This window comes from Manis pentadactyla, chromosome 9 (genome assembly GCF_030020395.1).
Source record: "Manis pentadactyla isolate mManPen7 chromosome 9, mManPen7.hap1, whole genome shotgun sequence".
Classification (NCBI taxonomy): Eukaryota; Metazoa; Chordata; class Mammalia; order Pholidota; family Manidae; genus Manis; species Manis pentadactyla.
This window is the reverse complement of record NC_080027.1, coordinates 65,171,315-65,195,170: the sequence shown is the minus strand read 5'-3', so window position 1 is coordinate 65,195,170 and position 23,856 is coordinate 65,171,315. Positions and strand designations below refer to the sequence as shown.

Sequence of the window (23,856 nt, the reverse complement as noted above, 5' to 3'; positions counted from 1 at the left end):
ATACCCCAAAATCCCTCTATCCCACGTTTATTTTCCATAAGTAATTGTGAATAGGGACATCTTGCTAGAATAATTCCATAGATAGGAACTCTCCTCCTAAAAAAAATTACTATTCAACAGAAGGTTACTTTTATAAGTAATACTTTTAAAATATTTTTAATACTCTGATACTTTTAAAAGATGAGAATTATGCTCTTTCCTTCTCTCTTTCCTTCAGAGTTTCCCTTTGGTAACAGGGAGAGTATTGGAAAGATGATATCTATTCATTTACATTGCTAGCTGAATTTAAATTTGAAAGTGAGGTATCATCAGTAATCTTCATGGAGGATATCAGGTAAGAAGCAGCTAAATATTAACATAAGCATAGCTGCTTCATATAGCTACAAGGAGGCAGAATTAATGAAAGCTGCTTTCTTCTACACACATTCATATTCACTTACCCTCTCCCAACAGCTGAGAATATTTTTGTTTATTTGTTTGCTTATTTTTCCTGCTAAGCAACCAAAATCTTCATTGGATGCATATCCTTAAATGACTCTATTTCCATACGTGTTAGTTTCCTGAAGCTGTCATGTAAAATGCTGTAGACTAGATGGCTTAAATAACAGAAATTAATTTTCTCACAGTTCGGAAGTTTAGAAGTCCAAGATCAAAGTTCTGGTAGATTCAGTTTCTAGAAGGACTCTTACTGGTTTGCAGATTGTTCAGCAGATCCCAGGGGAAGCTGTTCATCATGCCCAGGGAGGCACACTGAATGTCCAGCCACACAAATACATCAAGACACTGATTTCCTCACCCCCTTCCATATCATACAGGTGTATATTTGGCCATATCTCTCTTCATGGTCCTATCATGACAGAGCTAATCAGTATCTGTCACATTGCTCCAACCTGACAATAGCTTTTTGGCATGTAAGTGCCAACTCTCAGTGCCTGATAGTCCCCTATTCATTTCAAAGGTTTATGGGATTTTGCCTCTACTTCCTTTTGCTCTTTTTTACTACAATGAACATATCTACTCTTCATCTGTGCCTTTTCGTTTCTTTGTTTTAACTTTTTTTCTCATCTACATCTAGCTCTTCTCATAATTATTCCGAAAATCCCAGGCAAATACCTTTGAAGCTGAAATCAGTCAAAGGAAGAAATGAAGTTTCTTTCTTACAAGCAGTCATCCACTTCTGCTCCCCTGTGTCTCTTGCAACCAGGCTGCAGAAGAGGCCCCCACCCAACCTCTCTGGTCCAGATAACCCCCCCCCCCCTCGCTTGCCTTTTAATTACCTATTCACATGGAGATAGACTATTCCTCTCCACCCCCTGGAAACACCTATTGTCTGGAGATGCACTAAAGTTGGGCGAGAGATTCTGGAAATACTTCAATTTTACCCACACCTCGTATCTTGTACAAATTTTTATACCATAGATGTGAGTTATTATCTCATTAGTTTGTAACTATTATTATTTATTGAGAATTTTTCTATAGGTTAACCCCATGAAGACAGCATTTTAGACATTTATGAATGAATAATTTCCATATATATTATGTGATCTTTACTGGTTAATGTGGTTTTATTTAGTGTAACTGCTGTTTATGAGACAGTTTTTATATAGTTTGGAGACTTTTATATTGTATTAATTACATCATTTAGTTGCAAATCTTATGTTACAATGTTATAAAGAAACCTGATTATAACTTTTTATAAAGGAACTTGAAATTTATAGACAGCATTGTAGTGGTCAAAACATTGCAAGTGCAAAATTTTTATTTGGAACCAGAATTTGTTATTCTAAGTGCCATTCTTTTAGTAAAACACGAAGGAGCTTAGCTACCAGAGTATTGGCTGATGTCCCACTAGATTTTGGATATCATATAATGTTATTTTTATATAAAAGATAATTTTGCAAGTAAAGCTTTATTTGAGTAAAGTTTGTTTGAAAGATTATTTAATTCTATTTCTGACTGATTTGAAAATTTAGAGCACAGTCTTGTACATAATGATCTTAGTTTCATTGTGATTGAGGGTCCTGTCAGAATGAAGCCGTTAATCACTGTAATTCCACACAGAGGAGACTGAAATTCCTAAAGAGTAAAGGTTTAATAAGAGGAAGATGCTCTAAATGTCTTTCCAGATGTGAGCCAGTGAAGTGACAGATAATGATTCAAAAAGTTCTAAAACTATATGTAGGCTGATTTGTAAGAAATATAGTCATTTTTGAGTGATTTTTATGGAACCAATTCATTTGAAAATTGCAGCCAAGAAAGTGGTATACATGTGACTTTTTTACATCCATTTTTAACTGGCAATTATGAAAATGAATGCTATTTGGAAGAAAAAGACATTAAGAAAGAACTCTTCAAAATAACTCAGCCTTCATTTGCTAGGTATTTGAAGGGTTACCTATTTGTATAAATCAAGACATGTATAGGTTAAATTTTGGCCGTCTAATTTCAAACCACATTTTTATTTCTAGAAATTAAAAAAATGGAGAAAAATAATTTCTGGCCCAAGCTCTGCAGATTAAATATACAGCTGGCTTCAGAAATATGACAGCACACTCTGAAAATGGTAGAAAAGCATGACCAGAATTAGAAGTACATTTTATTCTTTGTGACGTGATATATTCATGTAGCTACAGCCTAAGTCAGCAAATCTCAACTCCCCCGTTCTCAGTTTGTCTGTAAAACTAATCAGTTATATTAAATGACTATAAGGTACATTCTAGCCCAGAGAAATTGTTACTATTTCGACAACCAAATTTATTATTAGGGACAAGTAGCTTTCTCTCTAGCTAAATCCTTATTGGTTATTAAAATAAAGATGATAACATTATACTTCTCTTTGGCCTAAATAATTTTCCTCATAAAGAGAATATTCAAGCCTCCTTTAAAACAGAAAAAATAATCTAATTGCATGCTTTATGTTTTTTTTTTACTTTTACTACTCTTTAAAAGGCCAATATAAGGTCAAGTAGTCCATTTTAAATAATAGTTACATCAGCTTATTCTTCTTCAACAAGATGTTAGATCTTCTAAAAGTCTCCTGCCCAGTTGCTCAAATACCATAAACCAATACTAGTTAAATAGTGTTGAGTAAAACTTTGGTGAAAGGCAATTCTGACATTAACTAGAGACTATTACCAATATCCTTCTTGCATAATTCCCCACCAAACTGCTGTGAAATGGCATCTTTCATTTTAAGTAATAACTTTTATGTATCTGATAAAAATACATTCATGATCACTGCTCTTTCAACAAGCAAACTATGTATTTTTTATTTAAACTGTAGACTCCCAGAGGTTGTTCCTATTCTTCTATGTTCAAAAATTTTACTGACTTAATGTAACAACTCATTTACAAGTGATAAAATTGTGTAATTGTAAAGTATTTATAGCTTTTTAAGTTAACCTACATACTTTCTTCCTGAATCCCTGTATGTTTTTCAGTTTTATAGATATAATTCCCCTTTTAATGGGAAATTACATATTAAATATAAGCAAATTCTCTGGTTCTTTAGGAGAGGCATTTGCAGAGATTGAGGCAAGTGAAATATTATCTTCCTTCTAGGAATGGAATACGAAGTGTTTACAGAGGATAGTGCATGAATGTGTTTCTTAGAAGTCAGCTTAGAAAGGAATGTAAAACAGAAACTCAGGACTTCACGTTTCCATGGACTGAATGTGTCATATGAACAAGCATATTCAGAAGGATGCTCATGTTAACCTTCTGTCTATCTTCCATACAGAGCTGCTTTTTTGTGTTCCGCAGCTGCTCAGTATACAGAATCTATGTGTTTATCCTGTTCTTTAAACATACCAAAGAAGTTATCAGTAATGTACATGCTTACTATATTCAGTTTCACCCTAAAAATAAAATATATTGCTGATTGCATATTGAGTAGAAAGGTTTTGGTGTCTCCTGTATTTAGACAAACCAGACCATCATGTCTCTGTAGGGAATTTTAAGGTTAATTATAAAAGGCTTAAAGCCTTGGAGTGTTCACCTGGGAGTTAGGGGAAAGTAATATCATGTAGAGGTGTTGATTTTAAGCTGGATATAAAGGAAAACTAGGGACAACTGTCTCTGAAAGGGTTTGACCTCCTGACAATGGAGCTCTCTGAACCATGGCACTCATGGGTAACCTTGTACTGTATTTTTGGAAGAGTGAGTAGTTCAGAGAAATAACTTATCCACACCCACGGAAATATTCTTTCCCTTTCTCTCTCTCCCTCCCGCCCTTCTTTCTTCATGTTTAAATGTATTGTAAGTAGATCTGTCAGATTAACACTCTTCCACTTTGTTTAGCTAGTGCTTTGCTTCATTTCTTTCTAATTAACATACATATTACTGTATTATTTCTATATGTAAATTGATTGAAGCAGAACTACAGAACGTTTATGAATAAAATAACGTTTACTAAGACTTTGCTTCTTGGAAAACATGAGCATTCTTACTCCACTCTAAAAGTTTCCATATTGAAAAGGAAATTGCTTTTTAAATTTGTACTTGCTTTGTCTTCTTCTTCACATATTGTCATCCCTCCTCTTCTATTCCGGTTATTGTTGTACCAAATATGTTATTCTTCTGGTGTATATTCTTGACACACAAAAATGTCAAATCCTGGCTCTGTCACTAATCAGCTGTAAGACTGAGAAAGTCTCTTAACCTCTCTGGCTTCAACATCCTCAACTGTGCAAGTAGGGCAGTGACTCTAAGGTTTGTTTAAGGTCTGAGTTCTATTCCATAGCTGCATAAATGTAAGTGATAATTACATCCGTTTTCTGTTGAGAATAAATTGGCACTTACGTAAAATGCTATTCCTTATTGGTTCTTGAACATTAAAACAGTGGAATTTAAGAAAATTGTGACCACTTTTTTGCATTGCCCTCTTTCACCTATGTTACCATCTTTGAATGTTAAAGAAAATTTGAGTTCGTGTTAAGACAATTTATCACTTCTCTTCATGGAACTATTATGATGAGAGCAACTTCGAAGGAAGAAACTTAAGTATTTTTTGAAAAAACTGAATTTGCAAAATATTTGACATAAATTTTGAATCTACCTTTCCCATTCTAAAGGGTAGCTGATATATTAACTTCCTGCAATCCAGGAAAGTGAATTTTAAAAGTTATTGTTTTCCTTGGATCTCAAGGAACTGAAATATCCTTATTTTGAACCCAGGTCTGTTGGTGGCAAAGTTGACACAGTCATACCGCTTCTCTATTAAGAAACAGAATCAGTTATGCCTTCGGACTGATTCCACCAAGTAGGTAGGTTTTGAAAGTCCTTTTAATTACATCTAATTCTCTCCCCACCTCCAAACTCTCTTCCCCTCTCTTTGCCATAAGGCAATATTTGTATTTTTCCAGGGACCTGTTGCCAAACTTACATTATCAATTACAGGAGGAATACATAAGAATAGATTTGTACTATTTAGACCAGTTATAACAGGCATAATGACAAATTGCTCAGGTTCTGGGAACTTCTTACTGCATTTAAATCAGAACTAAAACATTAGGTAGACATTAGTTTTAGAATAAGTTACATAGCTTCTTTGTGTCTCATTTTCCTCATCTGTACAAAGGAGTATAAATTATATAATCATTCTGTAATTAATTTATAGAGTTTGAGATACAGACAATGAATTAATAGTATGAGGAGAAAATCTTAGGAACAAATTTAACTAATATTCCCAGGCATTTATGTGTTTCAGGAGCTTGAGACTGACGTATTTTATTATTACTTTCCTTACTGCTCACTACAATTTCCTGCATCATTGAACTTGCTTAGAACATGCAACACTGATCCTCAGTGACCCTGATTTCATTTCCTTTCCCCTGACACTGCTTTACTCCAAACTCTGGTCTTGGCTGCTCAAACTAGTCCAGATCCCAAGTCCAGTTTTGCTTTATAGTCTATGTTTGGAGTTTTGATAGTGGATTGTGCCACAAATCTGATTAATTATTGTTCCAAATAATTGCCCTAGACAGATATATCCTATTGATTTCATTTACAATTGGAGGGGCAAGTTCTAAAAAACTGGGCATGGCACATGGAAACGAAGGTTCAAAAATGGGGATAGAGACTAGGACAGAGGCTATTTCTCAGTAGAGATATCCTGGACAATTTTTTTGGAGTTGAGAGAGGAAAGCACAATCTGATGGGCTGAAGTAAATTTTATTCTTAAGGTCATACATATTGCTTAGGTTTGCTTCTAAGTCCTCCACCTTGGAAAAAAAACAAAACAGATTTGAGACATTTGTGTTTTCATGGGACAAATAGCATATTTATGTCTCACAATATTTGGCTCTCACAATTATTTAGTGCTATGTTTCATGTTCTGTCACATTTGATGGGTTTTCAGATCTTTGATATAGGAAATTTACTGTTTGTGGTTTGGTAAATTAGCTCATGAATGATCCTACACTCTTTCTTATCATCTTGGTTTTGCACAAAAGAGATGGCCTAATAATCTAGGACAACTGAAAGGTACAAGCAGTGGTTCAGAGAAGGGGAAGAAATAACTAATTAAAGCCAAATTAAAAGGCATTTTTCCTCTTTGCAAGGAAACATGACCTAATATAAGGCTCAAAATAATTTCAGAAACTACTGCTCATTTGAGACTTAACATCCTTTGTATGGTTAAAAAAAATCATTTTTGGTTACAAGATGTGCCACTATCTTTGCTAGTCACCAGAGATAATCTTTATCCCCAGGTATCATAGTTGAGGGGAAAAAATTATTTTTGACATAAATAATTGTCAGAAAAATCATAGTTATTTTGGTAGAAGCTTATTTAAAATGATGTGGAATCATAGTGGAGAGAATAAACAAAAGCAGAGAAGTCTACACCAGTAGAGTCTTAAAGGCTGCATTAGGCTTATCAACCAGAAAGGGATAGTGCACTATTTTCAATGTAAAGCAGTACTTGGCAAGGCACAAGTGAATGGACTTACCCTGTCCACTTATGCTGGCATCACACATACAGAAGGCGAGTTAATTTTGCTCATGACAGTTCTAGGCTATGTCTGTGATTCCTCTCTCTTTTCTATTTATCCATGCCAAATTAATTATCGTACAATGAAGGTGAGACTTTCAGAAACCTGTTTATGTATCTGAAGTCTTAGTCCAGAATGCATCTAGGGTTGGATGCTGGGAAATCATAGTATTTCTTAACTTATATATTGAGTGGGGGTGTCATGGTTTGTTATTTTAATCTAAAAGTAAACATAACAGAATTATTTGAATTTTATAGACTGTGCTTTGCTTTTAGAAATATTTTATTGTGAGAAAATAGAGATAGCAATTTATATTTCAGTGTAGAAGAAAAAGACAACAGATCCATTCGTATTAGAAAATATATGAATGTGATATTGGAAGTGGAGCTCAAAGATCAGCTTTTACATCTTGTACTGAAGTTTCAACTAACAAGATCCAATGAAACAGGTAAATTAGAAAATTAGGTTTATTCTTATCCTATTAAAAATTAAATTCCTGTAAATGATTATTTGGATTAATATCCTAGAGCAAAGTTTTGGGACCTTCTCGTAGTTAGCTATCTCTTCTCTCTCTTTTTTTTCCTTTCTAATCAACTGCCAGAAATGCAGTCTTTTTCAGAAATTAATGTTTTAGCTCATACCCAAAGTAGTCAACCAACATTTCAAGATGAAAATGTAACCTTTTACAGCTAAGATGGAAATTATCATATAATCACTATTGAATTTAATAATTATATGTTTAATGAATCTTATTTCTTTGAAGAAATCTGTTTGATGTAGGTTCTCTTTCCATTAAAACTTTCAAATATCCAACATGTATAAAATAATATATTTAAAGAGTCTAAGATCATTTAGTTCAGAGTAGATGTTTAAAAGATTTCTTTCTCTTTCCACCACCGTCCCTAAAAAGTGAAAGCATTTGGGCTGTAGTGTCTCTGTTCAATTCTTGTAGCCATGAAAACATGTGTATATTTGTGTATTTTCACCATGATTGATGTTTCGTGATGTAATGCTCTGTCTGCAGCTTTTTGCTGTTGTGCCAGAAACAGCCTGCCACCTTGCTGGATTTGATGACTGACTTTGATTTTTTTAAATCATGATAAAATTTGCAGAATGGTTTCTGCATTTAACTAATTGGGCAATTAACATTTTATACAGAGTTAATTGCCATGTTGATGGTTTTGTTCTTTGACTTCCTTCTGTGCTAAATCCCCAGCCAAATGTTATTAGAGCCATATGATTTCTGACTTCTTCATTTCAGAATTTATTTTGTGATCATGTGCCTCAATTTTTAGGAAGTATGGTTATCTCCTCTATTAATAATTCTTGAGGTTACTTTGGCCATGTTGAAGTTTTACTTTTTTTTAAAGAAATTATATATAACTGACCTCCCAAGAGTCCTGTAGAGATTTTTTTTTCCTCAAAATTTCCTGATAGGCAAGTACAAATGCAAAGTAAAATTGTCAGGGCCCTGCTTAGTTATCCAGATACTTTCAAAAACTTGAAAAAATCTTTCTTCTATTAAAGAGTGGGAGTTAATGAATTAGGGTATGAAATTCATAACACATTTTCTCATTCTGATTTAAAGCTCTGATGTAAAGAGCTTTGAGAATTCAAAATCTCAAAGAGGTTTCCTTTGAGAGTTGGAGAAATTTTAACATGGTCTCAGAGAATGGGTCAATGTTTGTTTGTCCCTGAGAGGTAAATCTCCTCATGAGATTTTGACAAAATTTTAAGGACCATAAAGACAGACTCTTAAGTGCAGTCATGCCTCTTGGAAGAGAGCAATTCTTCTCTTCCCTCCAAACTTAGGTTTGAAATTGTGATTACTTTGTATCCCCCTCCCTCAGGTTCTAAAACAGAGCTGTGCACCTCCTAAGCTTACGTTCTGGCATGTGGAGATGCCACTTGCAGCAATTCTTGGCAGTTTTCTTTGAGTGAAAAATTTGATCTCATCTTGGAACTGTATCCACCTACTAACTCAGTGTAACAGAGATGCTGTATGTAGCTTTCTGTTAGGGTGCAAGCTAAGTGGGAAAACCATGGGCTGTAGAACTGGAATGCCTAGATATTATTAATCTTTGAGCTACCATGTACCAGTGTAATTTTCAACCAGTCAGCCCAACTTTCCTGAACCCCTTTTTCCTCATCTACAAAACAAAAATGATACGACTTACCTCACAGAGTTATTGTGAAGATTAAGAAAAATAATAATAATAGCTAACATTTATGGAGTACTGACTGTGTACCGGGGTACCATGATAAATGCAGTTCAACTTCACTGAAGTTTAGGATACAAGATAGGAACTCTAGTGAGGAAATGGAAATACACAGTGAAAACCAATTGTCCAAGGTCACACAGCTAGTAAATCCATCTCTAGATATGTGTTTTTAACCAAGCAACAGTGCAAAATATCTGTTCTAATGTGATTAATACATAGTAGTTTTTCTCTTCTCCATCTTCTCAGTTCACACTAAGGATGCTTATGAATTTGTTCACTGTGTGTTGGTAATCTGCAGTCCACTGCAGCTTGGTGAATGTTGAAGATATTCATTTTAAACTATGATGTAAATCTCTTTTCTTAGTATTTTCTCTCAAATTATTTATTTTTATCTCCTAAATACTCTATCTCCAGTTTTTGTTATTCTTCTGATAGATGTGTTAACTGTTTAATTAATAATTTGGCTCTTTATTTCAATAATATTGCTTTTTCTTGGTGCCATGCAAAACTTTTTTGTAGTTTGCTATTTCTCTGGAAGTTTCTTCTTAACCTTTCTTATTGTCTCTTCAGCCTATGCCCAACCCTTTCCCTTCCTACCTGTCTTGTGCCCTCTGTCCTTCCTTTCATATTTATTGACTTTTAAATCAGGGAAGCAAATATTTTCTCTTATTAGGAACCATAATAATTCAAACTGGAAAAAAGTGTTGGCAGGACTCAGGTAGATATAGGCACATGCCACTCATGTTGTTTCCTCCATTTGTGGCATGGTTTAGAATCCACTGTATCTTTCGTTCTCACTTGTGCCCAGTCCATTTTCTTTGCTTAACCAGTCAGTTCCCTCTGCTTCTGAGTATTTGGAGTTTGCACATGGTTCATGGTGAAAACTCAGTATAGAGAGACCTTTCAACCTCAGGCCCCACTGCAAACAGCCCAATTCTTTTATTATTACATAGTTTAGATTCTCAAGCAGCAATCTCTTCATAATGATACCTTATGATCTGACTTATGTCTCTAACCCTGGCCGCATCTGAACCTTATGTTCCCATGGTGACCATGTGCGTTCATATCAGCTTTCTTTCTGTAACTGAGAGGGGCGGGACTCATCCCCACTTCAAGGTCCTTGTCTGCCTTATCTTCCTGGGCATTCTTTTGCAATATCTGTGAATGACTGGGGTCTGGGAAAATTTCTGCCTTATCTTCCTGGGCATTCTTTTGCAATATAGTCACACCGTCTTGCATGCTGCTGTCCTCTCTATAGCAGTGCTTATGGACATACTAAGTCATGAACTGGGGATGTATCATTATGTTGGGGACCTTCTCTGTTGACATAGTACAGGAAAGTAGGAGCAGTTTGCCTTCACATGGGAAGGCTGGCAGTGGACATTCACTGTCCTTCCATGGGAATACCTCCACAGTCCCTCCATTTGTCATGGACTTGTAGCCAAGGACTCGGTCACATGGAAGAAACTGCAAATGGTGAGGCTGTATCACTGCATTGATGATGTTATGCTCACATCTGATTCTCTTGAAGATTTAGAAGGGGCAGTTCCTGGGCTGCTGCAACATCTACAGGAGAAAATGGGCTGTGAACAGCACCAAGGTTCAGGAAACTGTGTTGTCTGTAATATTCTTGGGGGTTGTCCGGTTGGGTAAAACTGAAGTTACTCCCGAAACAGTCATAGACAAGGTCCAGGCTTTCCCTACTCCTTCCACTGTGGCAGTCTTAAAAGAGTTTTTGAGTCTTCTGGGCTACTGGAGAGTGTTTATCTCACACTTGGCACAAATTCTGAAACCCTTATGCAGGCTGCTATGAAAGGAGATCAGATGGGACTGGGATGAGACAGGTGCCTGTGCTTTTACTGCTGCTAAGCTAACGGTCAAGACCATACAGGCCATGAGAGTAATGGACTCATCAAGGCCCTGTGTGCTAGATGTTCATGTAACTGAAGATGGTTACAGATGGGGGTCTTTGGCAGTGGCTTGAGTGGACATCCCAACCCATTGTATTCTGGTTACAATTACAGAAAGGAGCAGAGGTCTGGTACACCTTGATAGAGAAGCAACTGGCTGCTGTGTACCACACCTTGCTGGCTACAGAGTTAATCACCAGAAGAGCTCCTACAGCCAACCACCTAACCCATCGAGGGTGGATGTGAGACTGGATGCAAAGGCCAGGGAGCAGTGTAACACACCTACAATGGCCAAATGGGGTGCATATTTATAGCAGTGTAGCACCCTCTCTATTAGCCCCTTAAGTGAAGAACTCCAATGCTTACAGGGGCCAGTGACTTATACGAGTGGAAAGTAGGAAGAACTTGCTTTTGAGCCATTGGGGGCTGAAAGTCATTATGAGAAGGGAAAATCCCCTACACCGGAAGATGCTCCATATACAGATGGCTCCAGTCATGGGCAGCCCCCGAGGTGGAGGGCTGTGGCTTTCCATCCTAAGACTGAGACAATATGGATTGAGGATGGAAAAGCACCCAATGGGCTGAGCTGCAGGCAGTATGGCTCGTGATCACTCAGGAGCCCTTCCCTATAGTTGTGGGCACTAACAGCTGGGCCATCTATTAGGGCTTGATCCTGTGGCTACCAACATGGTACCATGCCACCTGGATGGTTGGTCACTGGCCCCTTTGGGGGCAAGAGTTGTGGCAAAACCTATGGGCCTCTGGTCAGATTAAGACTGTTACTGTATATCATGTGACTGACCATTTGCCTTTGGCATCCCCAGGGAATGATGAAGCTGACACATTCACCCAGGTCTGTTGACTAGAAGGAAAGCCTGCCTCTGATGTGGCCAAATGGATCTATCAGCATTTGTTGCACTCAGGGCAAAAGACAATGTAGGCTGTAGCCCATCAGTGGGGCTGGAATTTGACCTTTAAAGAAGTCAGGTGAGCCAGAAAGGAGTGCTTTGTGTGCTCCAAGAGGGACTTATCCTGAGTGCTGCAGCAACATGGGACAATAATAAGGGGGCCAATACCCACTTTCAGGTGGCAGAAAGACTTTATTGGGCTGCTACCCATATGAGAGGATATCAGTATGCCATGACTTACATGGATACAGTTACTGGCCTATTGGTTGCTTTTTGTGCACATCGTGTAGATCAGCAAACCACCAAGAGAGGGCTAGAGTATTTCTTTGTAGCCTATGGCTGGCAATAGGTGATTGAGAGTGATTCAAGACACCCAATATACTGGATATGTGTTACAAGAATGGGTACACCAATTATGAATAAAATAGAAGTTTCATGTACCATATAACCCTACTGGGGAAGGCATGATAGAGAGGTACAATGGTTTGTTGAAATCTGGCCTGGAGTTGGACACCCAAAATCTACAGGACTGGTCAGTTCACTTATGGAGAGTGCTATGGTGTTTAAATGGGAAGCTCTGAAAAGGAGCCTTGACCCTGTGGATATGGTCACACACATTGCTGCCTCTCCTATACAGCTGTATATGCAAACCAAAAAGGAGTTACTGAAGACAGGATATGTCTAGCAGAGCAACCTTGTGTTGCCAGTTCCTACTTCATTAAACCCCGGAGACACTGTTGAATGGATGTGGCCCTGGACATTTCAACACATAGACCAGAGATGGCTGGCCCTTCTGGCACCTTGGGGTAAAGGCCTGGAAGCTGGCCTCATGTGTACTCCTGGAGTAGCAGCAGAGTGACCCCCAAAGATCAAAGATTGGTAGTGTACCCAAAATGTCTGGGAAGTTTGAGCATCTTATGGGCAAGTTTTATTTTATCTTCATGGCCAGTGCATGTACCTCCTGTAGATTTATATATATTGACCCATCTGTAACTCCCACAGGGAGGGGGCTGAAATTCTGGTATACTAGACCAGGACGAGATCCCAGGACCACTCTCTTGCATGTATCCTCCCCGATGGACAAGATTTGCCTATGCTGGTATCATTAAAACATGTATCTTATCACCCTTAAAGTAATTTTTTCTTCAATCCTTGTGGCCTGGTTGCATCTCCTGGCAGAAGCTACCACATGATGATTGCTCTGAACTCCCTACCTGTTCAGCCACTGACTGCCTGTGGAATGGGTGAGCTATGGGTGTAATTGCCCTAGGACTTTGAACCTAGCTTAATCCTCCGGCTTGAGGATTGTCATGATTTTATTGCTGTTGCTATTGTCTGTCATTAGTCTCATCACAATACTCCGGTTTTCTCACACACGGGCCATTGTGGAAATGGGGAATATGTAGATTGTGAGGCAAGATTCCTGGAGGGTGGGCTGTGGGAAAAATTGCAACATTTTCAGAATCTCTGACCGGGCTTCAGTGCATCTGCATATCCATAGGTGTCTCAAGGGGTGGAGAAGGGTGGTCAATCTACATATCAATAGGAAATCACAAGGGTGTGTAAGGGTTTATCAGGCCTGGAGAGGATGCCTGGAGCTCTCTTCTGCTGCAGCCTGGTCAAGAGACAGTCCGGAAGACTGCTTGTAAGAAATAAAAGGGTTTCTTACCTTTATTTCTCCCTTTGACTGATTTTGGTTTTAGAGGTATTTTTCTCTGGGATTTTCACCCAAGGGTTACCACTGTGTTGTACAGTTTTGTGAAAAATCATAGAATACTTTTAGTACTTTTGTTTGTTCTGAATGGGACAAATTCCATTGCTAAAGGAAACTTGTGATCTTTAATTCCTTTAAAAGAGCAATTCTTTTTTAATAAGCACAGAAATTAGAAAATGAAGCACATGAATTATAAACTCAGTTTTTAAATTATAATATTCTAATTATAATATATTCTCAGTGAGGGGTCCAAGTGGGGAGTAAGATTTTTCAAGAGAAGATGAGCATTATTTTTATTAATTGATGGTAAAGCAAGAGAGCTTATGTAATGTGAAAATGAAACATTAACCTATATATCACTTACAGCCTTGAGATCAGAAAGACAAAATGTGTCCCTGAGAAGTTGTAAAATGCCACCTTCTCCTCACACTGTAAGCACGCACATACCACAGATGAAAACAACAATCACAACAATGTGACAACGTGCCAAATTGTTAAGCTGATTTTAAGATTTCTAATTCCGTAAGTCTCACTACCATGGGTAGAGTTTCGTTTGCATTTGTGATTTCTAATAAAAATCTTTTTATCTTTTTGTACTGTACTGCTCCCGGGTATATATTTCTTTATTCCCTTAGATCTTCACTAGGCTTTCCCTAGATAATCACTTACTCATTGCATGAACTTCCAAGGATCTGAATCTTCTCCTTTGCCCTATTCCCTGAAGCTGGTTACTGATGGGGCATTATGTGTGTTGGGCAGGGGTTGGGGGCAGAGTGAGTTGGTTGATAACATCTCTGTTGCAGAACTGATAACAAACTTGGAGTCAATATGGACCATGCCAAAACCCTTTAGGCAGCACCAGGAAGATGGGATTGGTTCATAATTCCAAAAAGTTTCATGAAGTTTCTAGTTTCTTCCCTAAATCCCACATTCCTTTGCCAATATACGTATAAACTGTTTCTCTGCCTGATCTGGTAAGGCAGACTGGGGAAAAGTTCCCTGCCTTCTCATTGTGCTGCCCTTCTGATATTAAATATTTCTCTGTTTCAAACCTGGTGACTTAGAGATTGGCTTACTATGCATTGGAAATGCAAATACAGATTTGGGTGTTCAAGAACATAACCACTGTATCTAAATATTTTTAATTGTATAAATCTAAACTGAAATACATTCATTAAAAAGAATAGGTCTAACCTATACATGCTTAAGTTACTCTACAAGAAGATATGTCAAAGTAATAACCAATCTTCCCATGTTTTCTTCTGTCTGATACTTCTATAGCTTTTCTTCTTCCTTCCTAATTACAACCCTTAAATAGAATTTGTGCCTCATATCGAATTTACAGAGTATCATAATTCTTCCAAGTGGTAAAGATACCTCAAGACAAATGCTGGGCATAAAACACACAGGGCATAAATCTGCAAAGAAGTAAAAAGCTAACCTTTTCAAACAATATGGCTTCTCTCTCACTTACCAACTTTACATTTCCCTGTATGGCCGCGGAAGATGACTGGTTAGCCAGAGATGGGTAAGATTCCTCAAGGGAGGAACAACCTAAGACAGGCACAGTCACAGGGGGGCCATCAGGTGAGAAATTGGGGGTCAACAGAGGTGAGGCTTAGAACTTCACCCCCCCCTGGTTTGAAAGAAATCTTCTGCATCCCTGGATGTTTTATTGCCCTTGTTTAGCTTGAATTAACACTTAGTCTACAGGCACACACCTGATCATCTACATTTGCTCTCTTACAACACTCAACTATGTTTTCTACCTTTATCTTGTATCTACCTACCACTTCAGCATTTTATTAAAAATAATAATAATTATAATAAGGGAGAAATGTGGGATTCACATATAAATCAAGTATAAAAATCAAATAATCATATTTGATCTGATTGTTTACAGTTCATAATGCATGATCAAAACCGAAAGTTTCTGTGATGACTGCCCTTGTACTGTTCACCATGTAAGAACTTATTCACTATGTAAGAATTTGTTCACAATGTAAGAACTTGTTTGTTGTGCTTCAGAAGATTGGAGACTGATGAGAATTAGGCTTGGGGTGGATACAGAATTTTATTGTTGTTAACAACCATTTGATCAATAAATATGAGAGATGCCCTCTCAAAAAAAAAAAAATAAAATGAAAATAAAAAGAATAGTTCTATATATTGCTTGGAGAAGGTTTTCTTCTCCCAAGAGATTCTCATGGTGATCACGGAGATTTGATTTCCATATTTAATATGTAATAATTATAGCTATTTCATTTACTGAACAACAATTGAGTACCTGTTAACTGGGAAGGCAGTTCACCTCTTTTGGAAGTTAGGTTGCCTGGATTCAAATGTCTGTTCTGTAATTTAGTACCAATGTAACCATGGGCAAACAAATGGATTTGTCTCTTTAAATCTCACTTTTATAACCATAATTTGGAGATAACATTGTAGTGTCAAGGACAATCTGCCCCAAGATTCACCAGTTTGGCAGGCAGATTATGTCAGAGTTGAAAACAATAAAGGCCTGAAAGACTCAGAAAGACACTTTGACACTCCTCTCTCTTAACTGCATACAAAGAATTCAGACGGAGGAAATACTACAGGAGGAGAGCTATCCTCAGACATAATTACATTGTGATGTGAGCCTGGCATGGTGGATGGGGAGGAATGTGACTAAATTCGTTAAAATTCCTTTCTAAGTTGTGTTATTTCTGTGTGTCCCAGGAAACATTTGTTTCCCAAATATTTACTCTTTTATATCCCTATGAATTGCTTCCCTTTTCCTCTAAAGTCTCAGACCCCTACCCCATTCTCCTTAGTTCAAGATGACATATACACCTCACTCTCCCTATATTTGGAATCTACATCTATAAATTCCCTGAAGGTGCGTAATTAAACTTTGGTTTTTGTCCTGTTAATCTGTCTCCTGTCAATTTGATTCCTAGACCAGCTTGATATGAAGGGTAGAGGAAATTTTTTCCTTGCCAACAACAAAATATTTTTCAGGGTTTTAAGGATGAAATCATCTTCCAGGAATTAGTCCAGTAGTTGGTGCTTTAGTCAGTTTGGACTGTTGCAACAAAGATGTGTTAGACTGGGTGGTTTATACAGCAAACATTTATTTCTTGTGGTTCTGGAGCCTGGAAGTCCAAGATCAAGGTGCTGGTAGATCCTGTGTCTATTGAGAACTAACTTCCTGGTTGCAGATGGTTAACTTCTTGTTTTATTCTCAAATGACAGAGAACTCACAGAGAGAACAAGCTCTCTGAAATCTCTTCTTAGAAGGACACTAATTCCATTTATAAACACTCCACCCATGTCCTAATACCATCAGATTAAGGGTTAGGAGTTCAACATACATATTTGGGGGGTGGGGGAAAACAAATATGCAGTTCATAGCAGTTGACAAATAGTAAATGCTCTATTAATGTAAGTCTGTCTGGTTCTTGTTTTCATTCTAGCTTACTATCATGTACCAGGCTTTATTCTGTGTTGGCAAAAGATGAAAATAGAATTCTTAGCCTCAAAGAAGCACCCAACTAGTGCATAAACCCACACTTTTGTCTTATGAAAATAAACCAGCAATCACAATATGGTTTGATGAGTGGTGGTGTGGAGTGATGGATGTCTGCTAGTGTGTTATAGGGACACAATGGCATCATGTGAATGTCCTTTGAGCTATTGGCAGAATACGAATTACATCATAATGCACACTTAGCACCCATACTTCTCTGAGGATTTAATCCCTTCTTATACCATTGGTCATCAGTTCTGACATTTCTCACTTAGTATGGACCATCAGTGTCTCCTTCCTTCTAGGAGCCATCCTAGTAGTGTGCCTGCAACCTCTCCCTGGTCCTTGCTAGGTGATGCATGCTGTACATGAGGAGGGTGCTCCCAAAGAGACAGACTTCTCTCAGCCAATTGAATACTCCACTCCCCTCGATCTTATACCCTCAGAATCAAGTCCAGTGTATGCAAGGTCTCCCTGCTCTGGCTGCTAGCAGCTGACTAGGTTTTTCAACTCCATTATTATGTAGTGTCTTTCCTCCCTATCAGTCCCAGTGTGTCCCTGGCTGGGTTATATTGTAAGTTAACTAAAGATTTGGCCTAATTGTCTATATGGATTTATGCTTTCCAGTGGGGGAGTGACCTCTACATCATTTGTAGAGTTGGAAGGAGTTCTTGGTCATCCTAGAATTCCACTTAAATTATGAGTTACTGCTCTTCCATGAGGTTCCCTTCCTTTGTACACTGCTGTGGGAAGAAATAGCTTAGGTTAGGCGTACAGCCCCTTGTAATCAGTTTGACTGGGCTTGTTTCTCTTAACCTCTCTTGATCTCAATTCACCTATAAAGCACAGATAGCACTGGTACCAAGTTCATAAGGCTGTTATGAGTAGTAAACAAGATTCTCACATGGAACATTTAACCAAGTATCTGTTGTAACAAACTGTAAATGTCAGCTATAATTTTTCTAAGAAGAAAGTTTACGTGCAAAATGGTTTTTTTTTTTTACCAGATATCTATTTAAGGGAAAGTGACCATCAGAAAATTTAATATGTAATGTTAAATAGTATCATTTGTCATCTTCAAGCAAGAGGGCAATTCCAGACCTTTAAGAAGTAGGTCATTTTCCTAGTTCAGAACTGAAAGAGGAAAGAAAACCTCTCCATGATGATATTCTCCATAGAAATACTGCTTCATTGTAGTTTTCATTTTTTCTGTAATCTTTTCATTCCTTTATAAATGTGCATAAATGAGGAAGGAGAGTGACATGGGAAAAGCATCATGATTAATATTTCCTGCCTATGATTAAAAATGCTGAGATATAAATAGTATAGGAAGAACAGGAGAAACTCCATCTTAAGGCTAAGATCCCATTTTAAAAACGAGGTAGTTAGGAGTCAGGATTCCTAAAATATTTTATGATAATCAGACAAAAACTGACCCTGTATTAAAGCAGCACCAGCAGTCCTAAATGACATGTCCTCACTGCTTGAGGTCAACCACTATCTTGCAGAACAGGCTCAAGAATTCCCTTGGGTTAAGCTTATCTTACAGAATATCTAGAGGACAGATTATGGATGGTGACATGTCTCTCACGGGAGACAGACATCATGAGACCACATGTGAAGCCTACACCCTCTGGGTCCCCCACCCCCACCCTTTGTCCCATTCTTGAAGACCTTAAAAGAGAATCCTAAGCAGTTGAGCCCACCACCTCTCTGACTGAGGTGCACTCCCCTTTCTTTCAGTGTGTACTTTTTCCCTTAGATAAAGACTTCTCACTGCTCACTTACTACATTTTGTCTCTGCGCTCTCCCAGTGGTAAGTGGCAATGTCAGTTTGCTGTTTCATTCAATTGTATACACTTAAGCACAAGTTTTCACTCTCTATCCTACTTCAGTCAAGTAAGAAAGGGCTACTGAGCTCTGATTTGGGCTTGCAAGTTCCCATCACCTGGGTGACCTGGACAGGACTGCAGCTGTACAATCATGCTCCTTAGTAGCCTGACCAAAAATCTTCTTTCTTTGCCTTTGGGAAGTTCTCAGAACATGAACTCACTCCATCCAGTGCTCTGTGGCTCCTCCAAATCCTGAGGTTATAGGGGCTTAATTCCCATGCAGTGCAGATTTCAAGCAGACACTGGATGCCAGGTGACCCTGGCTTTAGGAGTTGGCAAGGGATTTGCCCTATGCTGAGCAGGGGTTCAGTGAGTTTCCCTTTCCTCCCTCTGTTCTTCCTTGCTTTTTGCTGCCAGCAAAGCAGCTGCCATTCACCTCTACTCTCCCTTTAATGAATTCCTTCCTCACCTATACTCATTCAACTTGTTTAAGAATTCTTGTTCAGAGCCAAGAACCTCCCCCAGCCCCAATCCATACTGAGGTTTCCCGTAGTACACAGGGAGAGACCTCCCTAGAAGCAGCTGCCTGGCAACATAAATGTTGGTAGGATTTTAAAAAGTGTAAGTTTGATATTGATTTGTCCTCTACCATGGAAGGTTTACTTTTCAACTTTTGGAAAAAGATTAGAATATGTTATAAAGCTCATAATTTATACTTAACATTATTTGCCTTTTTGAAAGGCATTGATAATTAGAAAGGAGAAGAATAACATTTGATTTTATAAAGATTATAAGTTCTCTATGAAGATTAAAAGAAAATAATTAAATAAGATTTTTAAGCATAAAGATTACTATCTCCTCTTTTAAGTGAAAAATTAAAATGTGTAATGACCCCTTGAGAACCTTTCTAATAAGGAATGATAACATGTTTCTGTCATTTTTCAAATTGATGTGTTTTTGACAGCCAAACCTTGTTTTTTGACTCTAAGTAAAAGCAGAAAATCCATTTATTATTAAAGGAAAACAAAACATACCTGCTACAGATCACTGTTATGGCTTTAAGTTTTCTTTAACTAATTTTTTAATTATAAAAAGTGTTTTAAGATTTATAACAACTCAATTAAGCAAATGTTGAGATTCATATTTGCTAGTATTTTTTCATCAGAATTAAGCACAGTTGCTGGCCATTTTTCTTTTTCTTTTTTTGCTGTGGCATAAAGAGATGACTTAGAAGTGGCTAGGGTCATTCACAGCTCAGTTTTATGAACTGATGGGCAAGACAGCTAAGATTAAATGCCTTAGAGCTGAAAGAGTTCCTAATGGATTTTTTTCCCCTCAAAAAAATCTTTCAATGTGGAACCAATAAATTTCACAGAAAAAAAGGTAAATAACAATGTATATGATCTCATAGAAGAGAAAATGTGTAGTAAGTTCTGAATACAAATTTTAGGCATTGGGAAAGGGACTTTTCAATTGTCTTGGCCTAGGTTCTTAAGAAAGTAGACCCTGAGTTTAAGATAAAAAGTTTAGATAAAGCACCTTTATTTGGGTGGTGTAAACCCAGACAATTGATGATGGAGGAAAATAAAAAAGTAGACAAGGCACAGAAAGATGATATATGGTGTGATAAGCAGCTTTACAGAACTGACCCCTTCTCTATGGATTTTTGAGAGGGCAGGAGCACCCACCTGGAGGCGGGGGTGTTCACACAGACTGAGAGGCAGCATATCTGGGGCCAACAACGAGTGCAAGGGGCCCAGTCCAGGAGGAGGAGCAGCTGCTCAAAATAGTTCACTGCCCCTTTATTAAACAAAGGCGAATGCCCTGATTGGCAGAGCTTTTTGCCATAGCCGATTATCAACCCAGTTATCATTCCCTGTAATACAGGATTTTCATGATGCTTGGAACTCTAAAAAATTCCTACAAGCTGGTAATTTTGATACCAATGCCCCTACTACCTTCCATAAGAGATCCTTCCCCATGTTTAGTGCCGATGTACTGGCAGGAGGAGTTAGTGGGCTCATACCAAAATGGTTTGGTATATCTTTTGGTGAAGGAAAACTGTCTTCCATTCCTTTGGCAACAGGAGTGATTGGCACACTCCTGTGATTGTGACACTTGCACAGCAGAATCCCTCGTTTCAGAGTCTAGAGTTTGCTTTCTGGTTACTTCTTGTCTTTCCCGAGCTGCTAGTTCTTGTTTTAACTCTCTTACTTCATCCTTTAAGCTCTGCACAGAGACCAACGAAGATTCCATTTAATCAAGTTCACTTTCTAAATATGCATTTCTTTCGATCGCCTCATCTAGCCTTTGTTCAGACTCTTCCAGTGAAACTACTGTTGCCCTTTGTGCGCCCTCCAGGTCATCCTTGGCTTGCTCCAGCTGTCTCACGTACTTCTGCAAGTGCTCCTTAACCGCTCGAGTCTGATTTAAATCATCCTCTAATATTGTGACCTGCTTGAAACTTTGTGCATGCTGATGTTCTAACTTCTCCTTTAATGCCTCCACTTCGTATTTCAGTCTTTGGTTATCAGCTTGCAAGTCTCTCTTTGTTCAGCCAGTACTAACTGTGCCTCCAACTCTGCTTCTAATTCTCTGCTTCTTTCCTGGAATTCCAGTAGCTCATCCTGAGTTTCCTGGAAGCTTTGTTTATACTTGAAGGAAAGTTCTTTCCAGAAAGCAGTTTCCTCCTCTAAACTAGAAAAATATGGTTTATCTTCAACGTCCATAGTTAAGAAAGTCTCCAGCCTGTCAAAAGGGCACGCTCAGCGCCTCTCGGCAGACGTCTCCGCTCCACTGCTCAGCAGCTCAGCCACTGCTCCGCTCCGCAGTTCCAAGCTCAGAGCTCCACTCCGCGCACTCAGCATCCAGCTCCTCCCCAGCGCATCAGGGGTTGCCCAGGAGACATTCTGTGATGCAGGGGGCGTGGTTCGGAGCATGCCAGCACGGGGCTGTCGTGAGAAGTGTGTCGCCAGGGGCAGGGTCAGGCCCACCGCGTTAACGTCAGACTGACAGTGGCCTTGTGCACAGACGCTCCCAAGCTCCGCAGTGTTCGGTTTTGACCATCGAAATTTTCCCTGCACACGTTGCCACTTGGGAAGGAAGCGCCACCGTGGTTAAAAGTCGGCTTTCCACTTCTTACAAGTGTCAGTGTTTAGCTGTTCTTGTTCATATAAGATGAATCTCTTTGGGTCTTATTATGTGGAACATGTTTTTATAGCTGGAGATACAATGATGATGAACATCAACTGCCTACCCTCAAAGAGGGGAAAGATCAGAACTAAGTAAGGTAATATAGTAGATAAACTCAAATACTGATGACTACTACAATGAAAATAATGTGGAAAAAGGGACTGGTAGGTGCTCTCTGTGAATGCAAACTTTGGATTGACAACTGAACAATGAGAAGGAGGCAGCCATGCAAAGATTTCAGACAGGAGCGTTCCAAGCATACAGAACATCAAGTTCATGGCAGCTGACAAAACATATACTTGGCCTGTTTAATTGGCAGAAAAAAGGCCAGTGTGGTTAAGTATAGTGGGGAAAAAAAAGAAAGTGGAAGGAGAAGCACCACAGAGAGGCAGGGTCCAGAAAATGTAGGACTTGGAGACCACTGAATTCTGCTGGTGTTTATTCTTGTGGCTAAAGGGAGCCATTCAAAGGCTCAAGCAAAGCCATATCACCATCTCGTTTACATTAGCTTCTGGATGGATGGTGGATTGTAGTGGAAAGAACCAAGGGGCAGAGAAACTGCTCAGGAAGTTGTTTCCCTACTGCAGGTGAGAGATAATGGCAGGCTGGTTCAGACTAGCAGCACTGGAGGTGGAAGTAAGCAGGTAAACTGAAGGAATACATTTTAAAGGCAGAGCTGATGGGGCTGATGAAAAGAAGAGAATTAAGCATGGATTCCAGGTTTTGGATGGATTGACTAGATAGATCGCAATGCCATTTCCTAAACTGGGGAAAGTTGGGATTTAAATGGAAACAAATGTCCTCATGCAGAGGGAGATGTCTAGGAGTAATGTATATATTGCTGAGGGGAGATACTTTAGAAACAGTATACTCTCTATCTAACTAGATCTGTATAGATACACTGACTATATATAGTGTGTGTATATATAAGTTAGAGCACATATAATGTAGTATGTACACTATATAGCATAGATTTTATATTATCAATGATATAGTATTCATAGATACCTTATGTGCTGTCCTGAGGACCAGCATATGCAGAAAACCTACTCTTTGGCAAGCCCTTTATGTCTGGTTATCTAGCCTCTTCCAGAAAGAGGAAGAGTGTATCTACCCTTTACCATGGGTCAGTGTCCCACCACATCACTGAGCACATCTTTGCTAGACAGGCTGAATATAGCTGATATGAATCCAGATGTCTTCTTGCCAGACACTTCTTCAAAGGACAATTAAACGTTTCAAAGGAAGTAAACAAAACAACCTGCCGAGCTCACATGCGCAGTGGGCAGGGCCTCATGGCTTCCCCATAAGCCTCCAATACACCAGGTTTTGTGTCAACTCTGTGGAGTTAAATCGGTCTTCATGAGCAGGTGATACCCAAGGTGGAGTGGATGGTGATTCTAGAAGCGGCCGATACTCGCATTTGTTTGAGATGCCCAGATTCAGGGATCAGAGAGTAATGATAAATTTCTGAGGAAATGCATCACGTGCTGCTGAGGGTGGATGTTTTGGGGGGCACTCTGGAAAGCCTGAGTCTGAACATCTGTTCCCCAACAGCCACAGGAGCCTCAACATGCT

General features: G+C 38.6%; 1 pseudogene; it reads right to left on the bottom strand.

Moving 5' to 3' along the window:
* Positions 1 to 20,294: 20,294 nt before the first annotated feature.
* On the bottom strand, positions 20,295 to 21,815 carry LOC118929282 (nuclear distribution protein nudE-like 1; annotated as a pseudogene).
* Positions 21,816 to 23,856: the final 2,041 nt, after the last annotated feature.